The sequence below is a fragment of the Bombus terrestris genome, chromosome 10 (assembly GCF_910591885.1).
Source record: "Bombus terrestris chromosome 10, iyBomTerr1.2, whole genome shotgun sequence".
Taxonomy (NCBI): Eukaryota; Metazoa; Arthropoda; class Insecta; order Hymenoptera; family Apidae; genus Bombus; species Bombus terrestris.
Genome location: NC_063278.1, coordinates 16,634,661 through 16,649,925, shown reverse-complemented (window position 1 = coordinate 16,649,925; position 15,265 = coordinate 16,634,661). Strand labels below are relative to the sequence as shown.

Genomic DNA, 15,265 nt, shown 5'->3' with positions numbered 1-15,265 from the left:
ATCGAGTGTTTTCTTCTGAATCTTCTGGATTGATCGAATGAGCAGAGTCTCTTGGCTGCAACATTGGGATGATAATTTAATCTAGTTTCGTAGTTCCTACACAGCCTCTTTATTTTTTCAGAGATCAGTGTCATGTTCAAGTTACTTCATCTTAATCCACCGTCTTAATCTACTGTCAGCATAGATGTACGTACATCAGTTGATTCTCCCCAATTCTTAGAATGTGTGTGTTTGATAAAGCATCGTTGAACAGCTATAGGTGTGATAAGTTTATGCATAGTTAGAAGCATAGTTATATGCTTATAGTTATGCTATAAACATAGTTAGAATAAATAAAAGACATACGTATCTATGAAAAGAAAAATACTTTGACAAATTTCCTGACAGGCTGCAGTCTTTCCTCGTCTTAATCTACTGTCAGCATAGATTTAGGTAAATCGGTGAACTCTTTCTTTAGACGAAAACGACGACACTAAATCCTTTTCGATTTAGTATGAAGACGAGAGGTTTCTCGTGCGACAGGCATAAGCCACACCTCTTTCGGTAAAATCATTAGCAATTTAATGGAAAGTGCTTTGCGTCCACGTCACGTCCCAGTTTCACAGGATCTACCTGTGGAAACCGGCTACTGCTCAGTTAGACAAGAGTAAAAGAAATTCGCTGCCTCATAATGAGAAGCTACCCAGCCACGGTGTTTCTGCTCTTGATCGAAAATCGAAAGAAACCAGATCAGTTTGCAAGAATAATTGAATAGCCCTAGTAAACTTTGTTAATAATATTATGCACTCATAAATAAGATAAGATAAACCATCTTGCTCCACATAAAATTGGAAAATCACTGAGTAATACTTAACTTGCTGCATATTTATATAATCGAAACTTGTTTGGAAAGAGTAACACTAAGTGCGTTCAGCTTCTTTTTCTTCGTTTCATTCATCTTCCCTCGCGTTTCACATTATTCTATCGAATGAAATATAAAATTATATACCACGTCTAATTACATTTATTCATTTAGTATCAGCCGTTGCATTCTGATAATCGATGCACCATAAACATTTCGAATTTGATATTCAAAATTTTAATGCTAGAAAAAGTCCCTCTCTTTCTCTCCTGCCTCTCTAGCACAATTTTCCTGAATGAGAACATTAAAATTAAATGTTTAATTAATAGCAAAATATATTAGTAACTAATTAATGAATTAATATCCGTTTTGAATTTATCTAGGAAAATAAATACCACGCGAATATCATATTAAATGTAAAAATAATGAAATGTTGTATTATGACGATCTCATACTAATCTGAAAAGCTTGCATAGAAATATTTGTAAAAGGAATACATTGCACTCTCTTAATATGTTTTATCTGTATTTTTTCAAACATGATAAAATGTTTAATGAAAATTAAATACCAGTTTTCCATGCCGTGGTACGACAAAGAAAAATGGTAATCTCTAAAGGGGAAAAATACAAGTACCACAATCGTAATGTATAAAACGTGTCGTTAAGAGAATTGAAATAAATTTCTGCTCGTGATAAAACAACTTAAAACTGCATCGAATTGCAAACAATAAAAATATGATACGATCTTGATTAAATGTACAGGAGGACGATTAAAATGTTTTTCTAAATAGCTCGTGGCAAGCCCGAGCAGACGCGAGAGGAAAGTGTGCGCGGTTCTGCTAGTATATAGCGGTCGTGCCAGGTCTGAAGAACGATTTATGTGCGATCAAGAGAATGATCCTTTACAGAGGCAACTCGTTTCTCACGCGCAATTATCAGCAAGATAATGCTTAATGACCATGTGGCACGCAGTATGTTTAACACGTACGCAATTTATAAAGGCGCAGCTGAAACCGCATAGCCGGCCAACTCCCTTTCTTCTTCCTTTATTCTCCCTTTCGTTTCGTCGCATAGCTGAAAATAGAAGCACGACATTGTAACAACACGATAAAAGAATATTTCCATGAGAAATATTTTTACTGGCCTACATAAGGTAGATAATTAAAAAGAAAGATAATTACAAGTTCTAATCTTTCAGTGTATTACGTATGTACAGTCGACCATAAAAATGTGCATAGGTGCGCAGTCCTCAAATGTGTGGCTTGCTGGAAAAAAATTCCAATGAAGCAGAGAAAAAGCGAGTATTTGTAAAGTTGAGATATCAGCAGTCGAAGAGATATTAGGTTGCCCGAAAAGTGTCTTTCTTTCGCAAACTTATTTTTTACAACAGTGCACATTTATACAAACGTGAAACCAAGTCTGTGAAATGTCGCGGTGTTTATCTCAACAGAAGAAAATGGATCGTAATTCGACAAAATAATGTCTATTATTTCCTCATAATACGAAAGAAACTTTTCGGACAACGAAAATGCGTGTTCGAACAATTTTTGGCATCGAGGTTTCTACTGCTTCAAATTTCTTTTCTTACAGAAAGAAAGAAACGAATCTTATGCTATTCGCGTTTTATATTTATGTTGACTACTCTGGTATTTTTCGTGGAAACTTTGTTTTATGAAAAATTTCCCTTTGATATGTACAAATGTCGCATTAGTCGTTTTTGGTATTATTTATAAAACAATTATTATTTATTATTAATTATAAAACTATCGTTAGAGACTATACAATTTTTTACAGACTGAGTTAATTTCATTTTGGGAAAAATACGACGCTGACATTTCTTGCGCTAAGCGACAGAGTTATAAAATGGTTAAGTAGAAATTAGTATGAATTTTTTTGACACAATAAGATACGTGTTAAAGTGTGATATAATTCATTCGTGAAGGACATTGGAAGGGAATTATGAGAATAAGCAATGATCAATTATATTGATTGGAATGCTTGCTACTGTTTTTATTCTCTTGCTGTTTTATTATGAATTTGTTAATTCGTTTTTATAATGTAAAATACAAGATGGCACATAAATTATTTTACTATTTAACGCGTTGACTACTACGCAAATTTGATATATTTTTCTCTGCAAGTCACAACGGATTGAAATGTGCTATGATATACAGGGTGGTTGGTAACTGGTGGTACAAGCGGAAAGGGGATGATTCTACGCGAAAAAAGAAGTCGGAAATATAGAATAAAAACTTTTCGTTTGAGGCTTTGTTTTCGAGAAAATCGACTTTGAATTTTTGCTCGGTACGCGTGCACTTTATGGCGTGAAACCATATTAAATCAATTGTCTATTCTGAAGAAATCGCAAGTTGCGAGCAATTGAAAGAAAAGATTATTGTAGCCTTTCATACTTTAAAACAATCGAATACATTAGAAAGTGTTCATAGAAATTTAATTAGAAGAGCAGAAGTATATGTTAGGCAGAATGGACAACATTTTCAGCAATTTTTGTAATAACAAACTTTATGATTACTTCATATTATTTCATTATGTATTCCTAATTTTCCGTTATGGCAAAAATAAGCTTAAACTGCCATAATATCCATCGAGACAACGATCTACAGTGAGATCCGTTATAACGAGATATGATAAAGTGCACGCGTACCGAGCGAAAATTCAAAGTCGATTTTCTCGAAAACAAAGCCTCAAACGAAAAATTTTTATTCTATATTTTCGACTTCTTTTTTCGTGTAGAATCACCCCCTTTCCGCTTGTACCACCAATTACCAACCACCCTGTATATTTCAATTTTGCAAAATATTATACTTGCGCACTTTTTCTCTGATAATATTATCTAAGCATTCCATGCAATAAAGAACAAATGCCTCCTTAATATGAGTGATCTATTAATATTCGGAAATTATGTACAAAGTCTCAACCTCAAGAAAGTCGTTTTTCATTACTTTTTCATACATTTCGAAAGCTACGTTTACTATCTTCTTCTTTTCTTCGCTAAGCTTCTCGAATATCATCTTCTAACTGCTCAATCGCGATTGGTTTATCGTCATACGCTTTACGTTTAAGAAAAGTCCGTAAGGAAAAGTCCGGTGCAGTTAAATCAGGCGACTAAATGGGGCAGATGATGTGGCTAGCAGATAATACGTGGATATACAGAAACGCGAAGTCAGAGACACGAAATGGTGCCTGACACAGCCTTAGCGTCGCAAGACTACGCATCAAACGCGTTAAATTTCTTCAAAGAAATAAATATATACTAAATAATAGCAAAAATCAAAACGATATAGCTTTTTATGCATTTCTAGTATTCTTTTTGTTCTTCTTGAAAGAACAAAATTGCACAAAACACGGATGATATAAAAAAGCATATAAAATGTCCAAAGTATAAACAATGATACATTTTTGCAAATGTCTTTTCCAATCCTCAAAACAGTTTGGCATTTCACTTTATTGTGTGCATCTTGATTCGTTCAACGTTCTTAATGTTTCCTTTAATACTTTTCTATCGATCTTCTACCTTTTTAACTATATCACCAACAATATAAATTTGCATAAAAGTCTGCAGTCTACTACTAATCGGTCTAAGCTTAACGTCGTCGCTAATGAGCCTGCAATCGATGCGACGTTAAACGCACGTTAAAAAAGAAAAGGAAGAATCATAAAGCTGAAAGAAATTTCAGCGAACATAATAAAACAATGAGAAATAATTTGAACCGTTGCTCGATCAAAGGTAAATTCATCTTATACGAACAACCTGGACTGCAAGTTTCTCCTTGTTTCATTAACTAACCAGTAACATTAAATGATCGTGCGACACGGTACTGCCGACGCAGTCATTTACATTTTCGCTGATATATTTTTGTAGCCGCTCGATTACGATAGCGTGTGCTGAATCGTAAGGCCGGTAGCCAGTGTTCGTGTATGTAATGAAAACGTTTTCTCACGTGCACGTGATTCGTTCTCATGATTAAAACGTCGCCAGCCGTGCGTAGTATACCTGCCTCCATATAAATCATCGTAATTTTGTAATTTCGTATCGCCTGTTTGCGAGTCTGAAATATAATCATGGAAATTATCAATTGAATAGCGGTTACAGTTTAGAAACAATAGGTCATCTAAATTCAGGTAAATTGTACGGGATTGTCGCAACACTTGTAACACGATCAACAATATGGGCATTCTACGTTTCTTCCTTTTTTTTTCTTTTTTTTTTTTTTATTATTTAATTTGTACTTTACAATTTTTCCAGCTGGTAAAATTTGTACATGTGGTAAAATTTTCTTACTTAATTGCTAAATAACATGTGGGTTGGTACCCCCAACGGAGTACCATCTTCAAGTTCGACTATTTTATTTCTTCAGTCAGGTCTGTTTTCATGAACAAAAGCTTTTTTTTTAATTTAATTTTATTTCTAGTTTACAATTCGTCCAGTTGCCCATTTGGTAAAATTTTCTTACTTAATTGCTAAATAACATGTGAATGGCACCCCCAGCAGAATACCACCTTCAAGTTTGACTATTCTATTTCTTCAGTCAGGTCTGTTTTCAGGAACAAAAGCTTCTTTTTAATTTAATTTTATTTGTAGTTTACAATTTGTTTGATTGGACATTTGGTAAATTTTTTTAACTTATTGCTAAATAACATGTGGATGGCTACTCCCAGCAGGATACCACCTTCAAGTTTGACTATTTTATTATGTCAGATCTGTTTTCAGGAATGAAAGCTTTTTTTAATTTAATTTTATTTGTAGTTTACAATTTGTCCAGTTGGACATTTGCTAAATTTTTCTTACTTAATTGCTTAATAACATGTGGATGGCACCCTCAGCGGGATACCATCTTCGAATTTGACTATTTTATTTCTTTAGTGAGGTGAGTGGGGTGTTTTCTTTTTAGTCTTCTTTCTACGAGTTTTGCTCGCTTCAGCAGCCAGCTGGTTTGGATGTGCTGCTGTTCTTTCCTTGTATTTTTTACGTACCTGCCGATTTCTTCTTTAACCGTTGCTACAGGGGATTCTACGTGAAAAAACAAATCGAAAATGTAGAATAACATTTTTTCGTTTAAGTCTCCTCTTTCAATAAAATAGAGTTTCAACGTGTTTAGTCAAAAACTGGCTTGGTACACCCGCATGATTTAATTTAATTTAATTTAATTTCAATATATGAGAGGGGCCCATTGAATTATAAACGCAAAGTGTAGACAAAGAATTACCAAATTGGTACTTAAACGCACCAAAAAGAAAATCCGAGTAAATCTCCACTATGAAACAGTAATTATTATCAGCAATTGATTACGTTCTACGGGCGGAGTTGGAGTTTTTAAATTTAGCCGTAATTCTACGCGGTAAAAATATATCTACTTTTCTCAATGTCACCACAGGAGCGTAAAAATTTGGTAATTTTAACTGTAATGGACAGTACACAACGATACATTTTCAAATTTATATCTCTCCCAGATAAAGCGTCTTATGAACAATTTTTCTTCCACATCTTTGACTTAATTTTACACGTGCAATAGCCCGTAGTCGACTATCTTATTTCCCGTACTATTCCCGAAGTAGCCAAGTTCAACCATACCTGACCAATTTCTAAACTTGATTTTCTCGAAAACGAAGTGTCACATGGAAAAATCGTATTCTACGTTTTCGACTTGCTTTTACACGTAGAATCACCCTGTTGCTGATAACAGAGACATACTGCATAAAAAGTATAATAAGAATTACGATTACGTTTTATCAAATATTGATATTGGAAAGAAAAGGCACTACAATTGTGCGGCTGCTGGCGATTACGAGTTTGCGTGAAGTTGGAAACGTTTCTCGAGACCGTACCGGCATCCTAAAAGTTTCTAATCGCATAAATATGTTCGGCTACGCGAAAGTAAATTCCGAACATGACTTCTTAGTCGTGTTTCGTACTTAAACTTCCAAGCTTCGAGAAAAGAAGACACAGTTTTGTTATTTTCGGTCTTCGTCCTATTTTAGTCCATGGACTCTCCTTTGCTTCACTTACATCGGAAATTACGGCCCACCGTGTATGTGAACATTTAGCTGTCTACAATACGATAAAATATTACAAAACAATTGAATTAACTTTTAAGTAAGAAATAATGAAATTCCTGTTTGCGATCGTCAAACCATGTAAAGATATTTTATCACTAAACCAGTGGAAAGAATAACTTTAATGCAAGCCGTAATATTTAAATAATAAACATTATATTATGTACAACAAATGGTAAAGTACAAAGTACGATGAAAAAGTTGGTGCAATTTTTGCTTTTTTAACGTAATATATTTATTTTGTCCCCTTCAAAGTAATAGCCACAAAAAATGATACATTTTTGCTAATTTCTTTTCCAATCCTCGGAACAGTTTAGCAATTCACTTTATCGTGTGCCTCTTGGTTCGTTCTCAGTTTTATATGTTCAGCGTTTTAAAGCAGTTGTCCTTTCGTAGCTTTTTCCATCCTGAGAATTAAAAGAAATCGCATGATGTCATATCTGGTGATCGTGAAATCAGAACTGTATCATTTTTCACCAAAAAGTCCCTAACGAGCAATGACGCGTGAGCAGGTTTCTCCATTTCAAGTGTTCGTAAAATCACACGATCACAGAAACGCAACATACACAATGGACAACCAAATCTGGAGTTATCGACCGATCTCAATAAAGAAACCGATGTATGTAATAAACAAGCAAGACAAGCAAGTGAATGAACGTTTTCCCAATCGGCTCTTTCTATACCAGGAAATTACAAAATTGCTCGCATGTTATCGTTGTCATTTAACAAGCAATTTAAATCTTATTATATTCGGCTAAGCAATTAGCTAAACTATCGGTCACTGTTGTTATCTGTTAATACCGTGGTCGGTCAAAGTTGTAGCCGATCGAGTGTGGCGTCAGTAAATCGTCGTCGGTAAAAAGAATGTCGGTAAAATCCACGTCGGTGATTTCAATGGGTAATTAACATCTACTTTACTATTGCACGCTGTATAAAAGGAACAAAAGGAACGTACTGGACGTTTAATATTCATTCGGCAAATACCTCTACCAGGCTTGGCTGCTTCGTTGCAACCAAACATAAAAGAGTATAACGCAGCGCGTCAATTATGGTTTACAAGTTAAGAGCAATAGCCGTATTTAAAGCTGTTTTGCCAAGATGTACCGTGATTGAATACCATGCGTGGTCGCTAGAGAGCGGTTGCACGTAGAATGTTCACCTGCCCGTGATAGAAGATCGATATTCCTACTTGAATAAACTCAATTTTCTACGGTGCTTATAATCTGCGCGATGTAATCACGGGGAACCGCCGGCCGGCAAAACGATTCATCATACACACATTGAAGAGACGTTGCTCGTATGTGCGCGCCAAGGGTTTGAATGTGTGCCGGCTAGTAATAGCTGCCGTGATCGAAGTAGCTATAATTGCAAAGTAGTAGGAAAAGAAAATGGTAAAGCAGCAGAGAGAAGAAGATGGGTAAAATTATATCAATCGGTGATATTAGGACATGCAGTATGTGCTGTTTAAACGGATACGTTCAAATATCTGGAAAAATTCGAATGATACACAAAACTGTTGGGACACTTGCTCATTTTTCACGAGACATATTTTGATTGCGAAATTATAGTGAGATAAAATTGAAATTATTTGATTCTTGGTAATCAGCATAGTTACGTAGAATAGTATATTATAATTCTGGCTCTGAAGATAAAGCGATCGAGGTTTCTTATCAATTTCTCAATTTCGTTATAGAACCCATTAATGTTTAATTTTCGGAAAACAGATAACTCTCCTCCGTGAGTTTATTTATTACAGGAAGACAATATAGGCAACAAGAAATTCCAAGCTAAATTTAAAAAATAGCGTTTGTAACATCATTATCTTCTTCTTTTTGCTTTTCGATTTATGGAGTTAGTCACTGCGGCTTCTGAATGATCGTCTGATAGTAAAACAGGCGTCTGTAATTGCCATATCTCGTAAAACTATTTTGTCACTTGACAAACTCTTTATCTTCAGATTCTCCAAATTTTAATTTGTAGAACAGATTGAGAAGAACGTTTTAAACAGCCAAACAGTCTCCTAACGTTAAACAGCAAACGTATACGCTATTATATACAGTAAATACTAAAATGAATGGTTGCTGTGTTCTTTAATATGCAATACAGATTTGTATTCTGGTGATTTCATAGAAAGATAGTAAATGCTGTTTCCAATTATTAATTTATCATCGGTTGGTACAGCTTGGTTGTTTACTGTTACTACAAATCGACCAAAATTTCCCTAGAGATACTTACGAAGTGTAGTGTATACATATGGACAAGCAAACACACAAACTGTCCCTGGAAAGAGGACTAAAAAGAAAACACCACACTGACCTCACTAAAGAAATAAATTAGTCAAACTCGAAGATGGTATCCCACTGGGGGTAGCCATCCACATGTTATTTAGCAATTAAGTTAGAAAAATTTACCAAATGTCCGGCTAGACAAATTGTAAAGTACAAATTAAATAATAATAGAGAAAAATACTGTTATTACGTAAGAAATTACTATATAGATTATCAATTATATCAATGAAAGGAATAATTCTAAATACCCATGAAATGCTCAAAAACTTTCTTTTCTTAATCTTAATACACATAATACTAAATAATAACGTAGGATTGACAGTTTGCTAATTCATACTTACTATATTTACTTTACCAGCCTCAATTGCACCGGGAATTTTTAATTATCTGTTCAATTATATACCGAATATTAATATTGTATTAATTTTTTTTATATTAATCACGTAACTTCCTACGAATTTGTAAATTTGAAGGGTACAAATGTGTCGATATTAAACGAGTCATTATCACGATACATTTAAGATATTAAAAACTAATTCTGTCTCATGTAACGTGTCCTCTTGCGCATTCCTTGTCATAAAATTATATCCACGTATAAAATATTTAAATGCAACGTGTCATGTTTATAAATTAAGAAATGCGTAAGTACCTTTCTGATTTTTAACCGAAGGAATGTCGCTCGTTAAGCGCAACCTGCTGTTTTATAAAGACAGACATTCGTTTGATGTTGAGGAATGCGTCACGTATATGTAGAATATTTAAATACTGAAACATTGTTTATGCGACGTGCAGGACGCAAAAGAATTCGATGCTTATGAATACAATAGCGGTGGGTACATGGTTTTCATCAAGTTTTCCTGCTGCATCCTGTCTGAAAGTATGCATACATATATCGCACACGCTGTACAAATAAAAAGTTGACATTACCTTAAATGGTGCATTCACAGTGCAATACGGTTTTTAAACTCTTATTCTATTTTTACAAACATAATTACACCCATGTAGGTATAATACGTACATGTACTGTGAAACATGGATCGGGAGAGAGCCAATAAAAATGATGAAATACACAGAAGAAGATAATTTTCGTAAGATGATGGAAAAGTAATTAATTTAAAATATATGATACTTGAAGTTTAATTTTGTGCAATTTGCCACGTTGCTCGTTTGCTGGGACGATGGCGTAAATCAAAATTTTTAGTTGTTTGGGTTATTGGTAAATTTATTGAGAAAAGACAGTTAGTAGAAAAAATTATAAGCTAACTTCAAAAATTCAGCATGTGAGAGAGTTGTGCTGTCATTGTAATGCTATTGTCTCGCTACGAAGCTACAAACAGTCCAGAACTTTCAAACTTGTCTTCCCTAAAATCGTGACTTTTTAATTACGTTATTGTTCCAGCAAATGTTCGATAGATACGTCACTCCTTGTTCTTCATATGATATTCTACAAAATTGATGTTAAAATATCTTCTAAATTAATCAATATTAATCATATTATATATTCAATATATGGAAATATATGGAGGATTCAATATATGAAAAAAGAAGTTGTCATTTAAAAATAAAAATAGATGGTGTAACTGTCTCAAATGCATATGCATTTTTGCACTTTCGAAGAGTTAGAAAATATTTTCGCGAAGATATAGTTCACTTCGATCCATTCATCTTTCTCCACATACTTATCGCTCTGTAACAAATTCAAGTTACCAAGACGTAATAAATTGTGATGTAGTAAGTGAAAAATTTCCTTCAGGAATTGAACATTTCCTCGTAAATATCGTAGAATGAATAAAAAATAAAAGACTTATCGTTAATGGGAAAGACTTACTCGAAGATGGTATTCGCTGTGGCTAGCCATCCACATGTTATTTAGCAATTAACTTAGAAAAATTTAACAAACGTCCAGCTGGACAAATTGTAAAGTGCAAATTAAATAAAAAAGAAGACCTTTGTTCGAGAAAATACCCCACTGACCTGACTGAAGAAATAAAATAGTCAAACTCGAAGATGTATCCTGCTGGAAGTAGTCTTCCACAAATTATTTATCAATTAAGTAAGAAAAATTTGCCAAATGTTCAACTGGACAAATTGTAAAGCACAAATTAAATAGAAAAAAAGCTTTGTTCGAGAAAACACCCCACAGACTAGACTGAAGAAATAAAATAGTTAAACTCGAAGATGTATCCTGCTGGGAGTAGTCTTCCACAAATTATTTATCAATTAAGTAAGAAAAATTTGCCAAATGTTCAACTGGACAAATTGTAAAGCACAAATTAAATAGAAAAAAAGCTTTGTTCGAGAAAACACCCCACAGACTAGACTGAAGAAATAAAATAGTCAAACTTGAAGATGATATCCGCTGGGGTAGCTACCCACGTATTATTTAGCAATTAACTTAGAAAAATTTGCCGAAGGTCCAGCTGGACAAATTGTAAACTACAAGTTAAATAATAAAAAAAAATAAAGGCTAGTAAATCCGCAAACACACCGTATAGTGCACTGTAAAACAAAGGTTGGCATACAAATATAGGAAAGTGAAGCTGGAATGCAAAGGGCATATAAAGGTGTGTGTGTGCCTCGTTCAGATTTGAAGCATAGCACTCGTGAGATTTTCAGGGGTATTGTTGGTGAAATGGGCCGACTAAGATGCGCGTCCGTGAACACTTTCACACGTACGAGAGGCTCGCGCCTGTGGATGCGCAAAACTGTGAAAGGTTCGTACCACACGAAACACTTGGGGCCGGTGTCAAGGGGTCCCTGGAACAATATAACGACACTGCGTGAAGGAAACCACCCTCTGCCTGCTTCTCAATACTTCGATGCAAATGCTTCGCTCCGGACCCACTTTCTACCAACACGTGCTCTCTTTCAACCCTTCAAGATTTTCGATTTATCGCGCCAGCGAACTCTTCAAAGTCGAAAAAATTCCAGGTCGAGGCTGAAATCTAAAATTTATGCGAAGGCGAGTTGATAGTCACCCTATGTTCTACTTATCGCTATCCGAGGTTCGACGACTGTCATCGATCGACCTCGAACTGCAGTCGAAACTCGGCAACTCGAACCCCAAGGGAAGAGTCTAAGGTCTTTGAATTCTAAAAGAATTTTGGCTTATCGAAATTTCCGGGTAAAAGAACTTTGACAAACGAAAATTCACCGCACAGAAGCTTCGCACGAAGGCGTAATTGCAACCACCTTCTCAGAGAGTGCAATTATTTTAAGCTTCCTCTTAGAACTCGTTCTATTCAACGTGCATAAATGCGAAAGTTAAAGACGCGATAGATAATGGCAATTATGCGATCGACTGACGAAAAACGATTAGCTTCCATTAATAGATACAATGGTCGAAGGGCGAAGAGGTAGGGACATTATGATTTGCGTTGTCTTGTGTTGCTTGGAATAATCCTAATAGTTGGAAGAAGCGAGATAATATCGAATAATTGGCTTCTCTTGCATATTGCCACACATAGTGTAGCTATAGTCGTACTTCGAGTTGCAGACAGAAGCGGCGATAGAAGTTCGACTCATAAAGGTAAACTTCGACTTGCAGAGTTTAAACTCGAGTTATAGAAATAAAATAAAGTACCTGGACAGGTGGCGAATAATTCGAGTTTAAGTAAGTTTTATTTCGACTTCTAGAGGTTTTTGCAACTGATCGGAAGAGGACGAACAAAAGCTTTGTTTTTATTTAATTTAATTTGTACTTTACAATCTGTCCAGTTGGACATTTGATAAATTTTTCTAAATTAATTGCTAAATAACATGTGGATGGCACCCTCAGCGGGATACCATCTTTAAGTTTGACTATTTTATTTCTTTAGCGAGGTAAGTGGGGTGTTTTCTCCAACAAAAGTTTATTATTTAATTTGTACTTTACAATTTGCCCAGTTGGACGTTTGGTAAATTTTTCTTACTTAATTGCTAAATAACATGTGGATGGCTACCCCCAGCGGGGAACCATCTTCAAGTTTGACTATTTTATTTCTTCAGTCAGGTCTATAGAGTGTTTTCTCGAACAAAAGTCTTTTTTTCTATTTAATTTGTACTTTACAATTTGTCCAGTTGGACATTTGGTAAGTTTTTCTAAGTTAATTGCTAAATAACATGTGGATGGCACCCTCAGCGGGATACCATCTTCAAGTTTGACTATTTTATTTCTTTAGCGAGGTAAGTGGGGTGTTTTCTCCAACAAAAGTTTATTATTTAATTTGTACTTTACAATTTTCCCAGTTGGACGTTTGGTAAATTTTTCTTACTTAATTGCTAAATAACATGTGGATGGCTACCCCCAGCGGGGAACCATCTTCAAGTTTGACTATTTTATTTCTTCAGTCAGGTCTGTTTTCACAAACAAAAGTTTTTTTTTAATTTAATTTTATTTATAGTATACAATTTGTCCAGTTGGACATTTGGTAAATTTTTCTTACTTAATTGCTAAATAACATGTGGATGGCTACCCCTAGCGGGGTACCATCTTCGAGTTTGACTATTTTATTTCTTTAGTGAGGTCTATAGAGTGTTTTCTCGAACAAAAGTCTTTTTTTCTATTTAATTTGTACTTTACAATTTGTCCAGTTAGACGTTTGGTAAATTTTTCTTACTTAATTGCTAAATAACATGTGGATGGCTACTCCCAGCGGGGTACCATCTTCAGGTTTGACTATTTTATTTCTTCAGTCAGGTCTGTTTTCACGAACAAAAGTTTTTTTTAATTTTATTTTATTTGTAGTTTACAATTTGTCCAGTTGGACATTTGGTAAGTTTTTCTAAGTTAATTGCTAAATAACATGTGGATGGCTACCCCCAGCGGGCTACCATTTTTGAGTTTGACTATTTTATTTCTTCAGTCAGGTCTGTTTTCACAAACAAAAGTTTTTTTTAATTTAATTTTATTTATAGTATACAATTTGTCCAGTTGGACATTTGGTAAATTTTTCTTACTTAATTGCTAAATAACATGTGGATGGCACCCTCAGCGGGATACCATGTTCAAGTTTGACTATTTTATTTCTTCAGTCAGGCCTATAGAGTGTTTTCTCGAACAAAAGTCTTTTTTTCTATTTAATTTGTACTTTACAATTTGTCTGGCTGGGCATTTGGTAAATTTTTCTAAGTTAATTGCTAAATAACATGTATTCGGTAATAGATATAACATAAGAATTAACAAAATCCACTAGTTGCTCAATTACTTGTCACGACGGATCAGATCCGCAGACTAAAAGGACATTACCCTCTAGATTTAAACATTAGATTCAGTTAGAATCAGACATACGATAATCATTTATTATTATTCACGTTATAGTACCACGCCAGAATAATTTACTTATAATTCTCAATGAGAATTGATTGTAAATTACTTCCACATAAAAAAAAAAAGAATAACATATGAATCTTCGAGTTTGATTATTTTATTTCTTTAGTCAGATCAGTGGGGTGTTTTCCTTTTAGTCTTCTTTCTATCAGAGTTTCTCCAACAAAAATTTAGTCTTATAGACGTATTCGAGTCATAGTTCGACTGTACTACCATCAGTTGACCTCAGAACCTCGATTAAAGGTCTGAAACATATTTAGCATATTTTGGAAGAACTGTTGTTTCTTTAAGTTACACTGTATTCGGTAAATTCAACCCAATTTGTCCTGTACTTGGATAGGCGTAAACCCTTATACACTAGAGTCTCGGTTATTGGAGTCTTCTTTAACACAAGTTTCGTATTATCCCAGGTGCTACGAACTTTATTACAACTTCACTTTCTTCGAAATTTTAACACGGAAAGTAGAAAACTGTAAATAGCCAGGTACTGTGGAAGCAGTTAATCAAACTTTTAACAGATTCAATAAAGAAATTAACTCGAGTATTAATACTACGTTACGTTATCAAAATGTTTCCTATGATTTTATTGTTCGATTTATGAATGTTGAAGTTGAGGTTGACCGATTGAAGAACAAGTGGATGAATTTGTAATAGAAAGTTACATTGAAATAATTAAAGGTATAACTATAAGTTTATGCTAATTCAGACCCTTATATTTTTAGTGTTACTAATGTGTTAGACAATAGAATGATAA

At 34.4% G+C, this 15,265-nt stretch overlaps 1 protein-coding gene and 1 long non-coding RNA gene across 8 annotated transcripts in view; one reads left to right on the top strand and one right to left on the bottom strand.

Moving 5' to 3' along the window:
* Positions 1–15,265, top strand: part of LOC100648870 (CCR4-NOT transcription complex subunit 6-like) — a 412,731-nt gene that overhangs the window by 342,285 nt on the left and 55,181 nt on the right. The gene's annotated exons all lie outside the window — the stretch shown is intronic.
* Positions 1–15,265, bottom strand: part of LOC125385873 — a 109,142-nt gene that overhangs the window by 64,419 nt on the left and 29,458 nt on the right. The window contains exons 3-4 of one of the 3 annotated variants that reach the window (XR_007225589.1): positions 1,829–1,914; positions 850–1,132 (exon numbers count right to left, since the gene is read on the bottom strand). The exons of the other annotated variants lie outside the window; for them this stretch is intronic. This is a non-coding gene — a long non-coding RNA (uncharacterized LOC125385873). Of the gene's footprint in view, positions 1–849; positions 1,133–1,828; positions 1,915–15,265 lie in introns of those variants that run through there. 3 annotated transcript variants of the gene reach the window in all.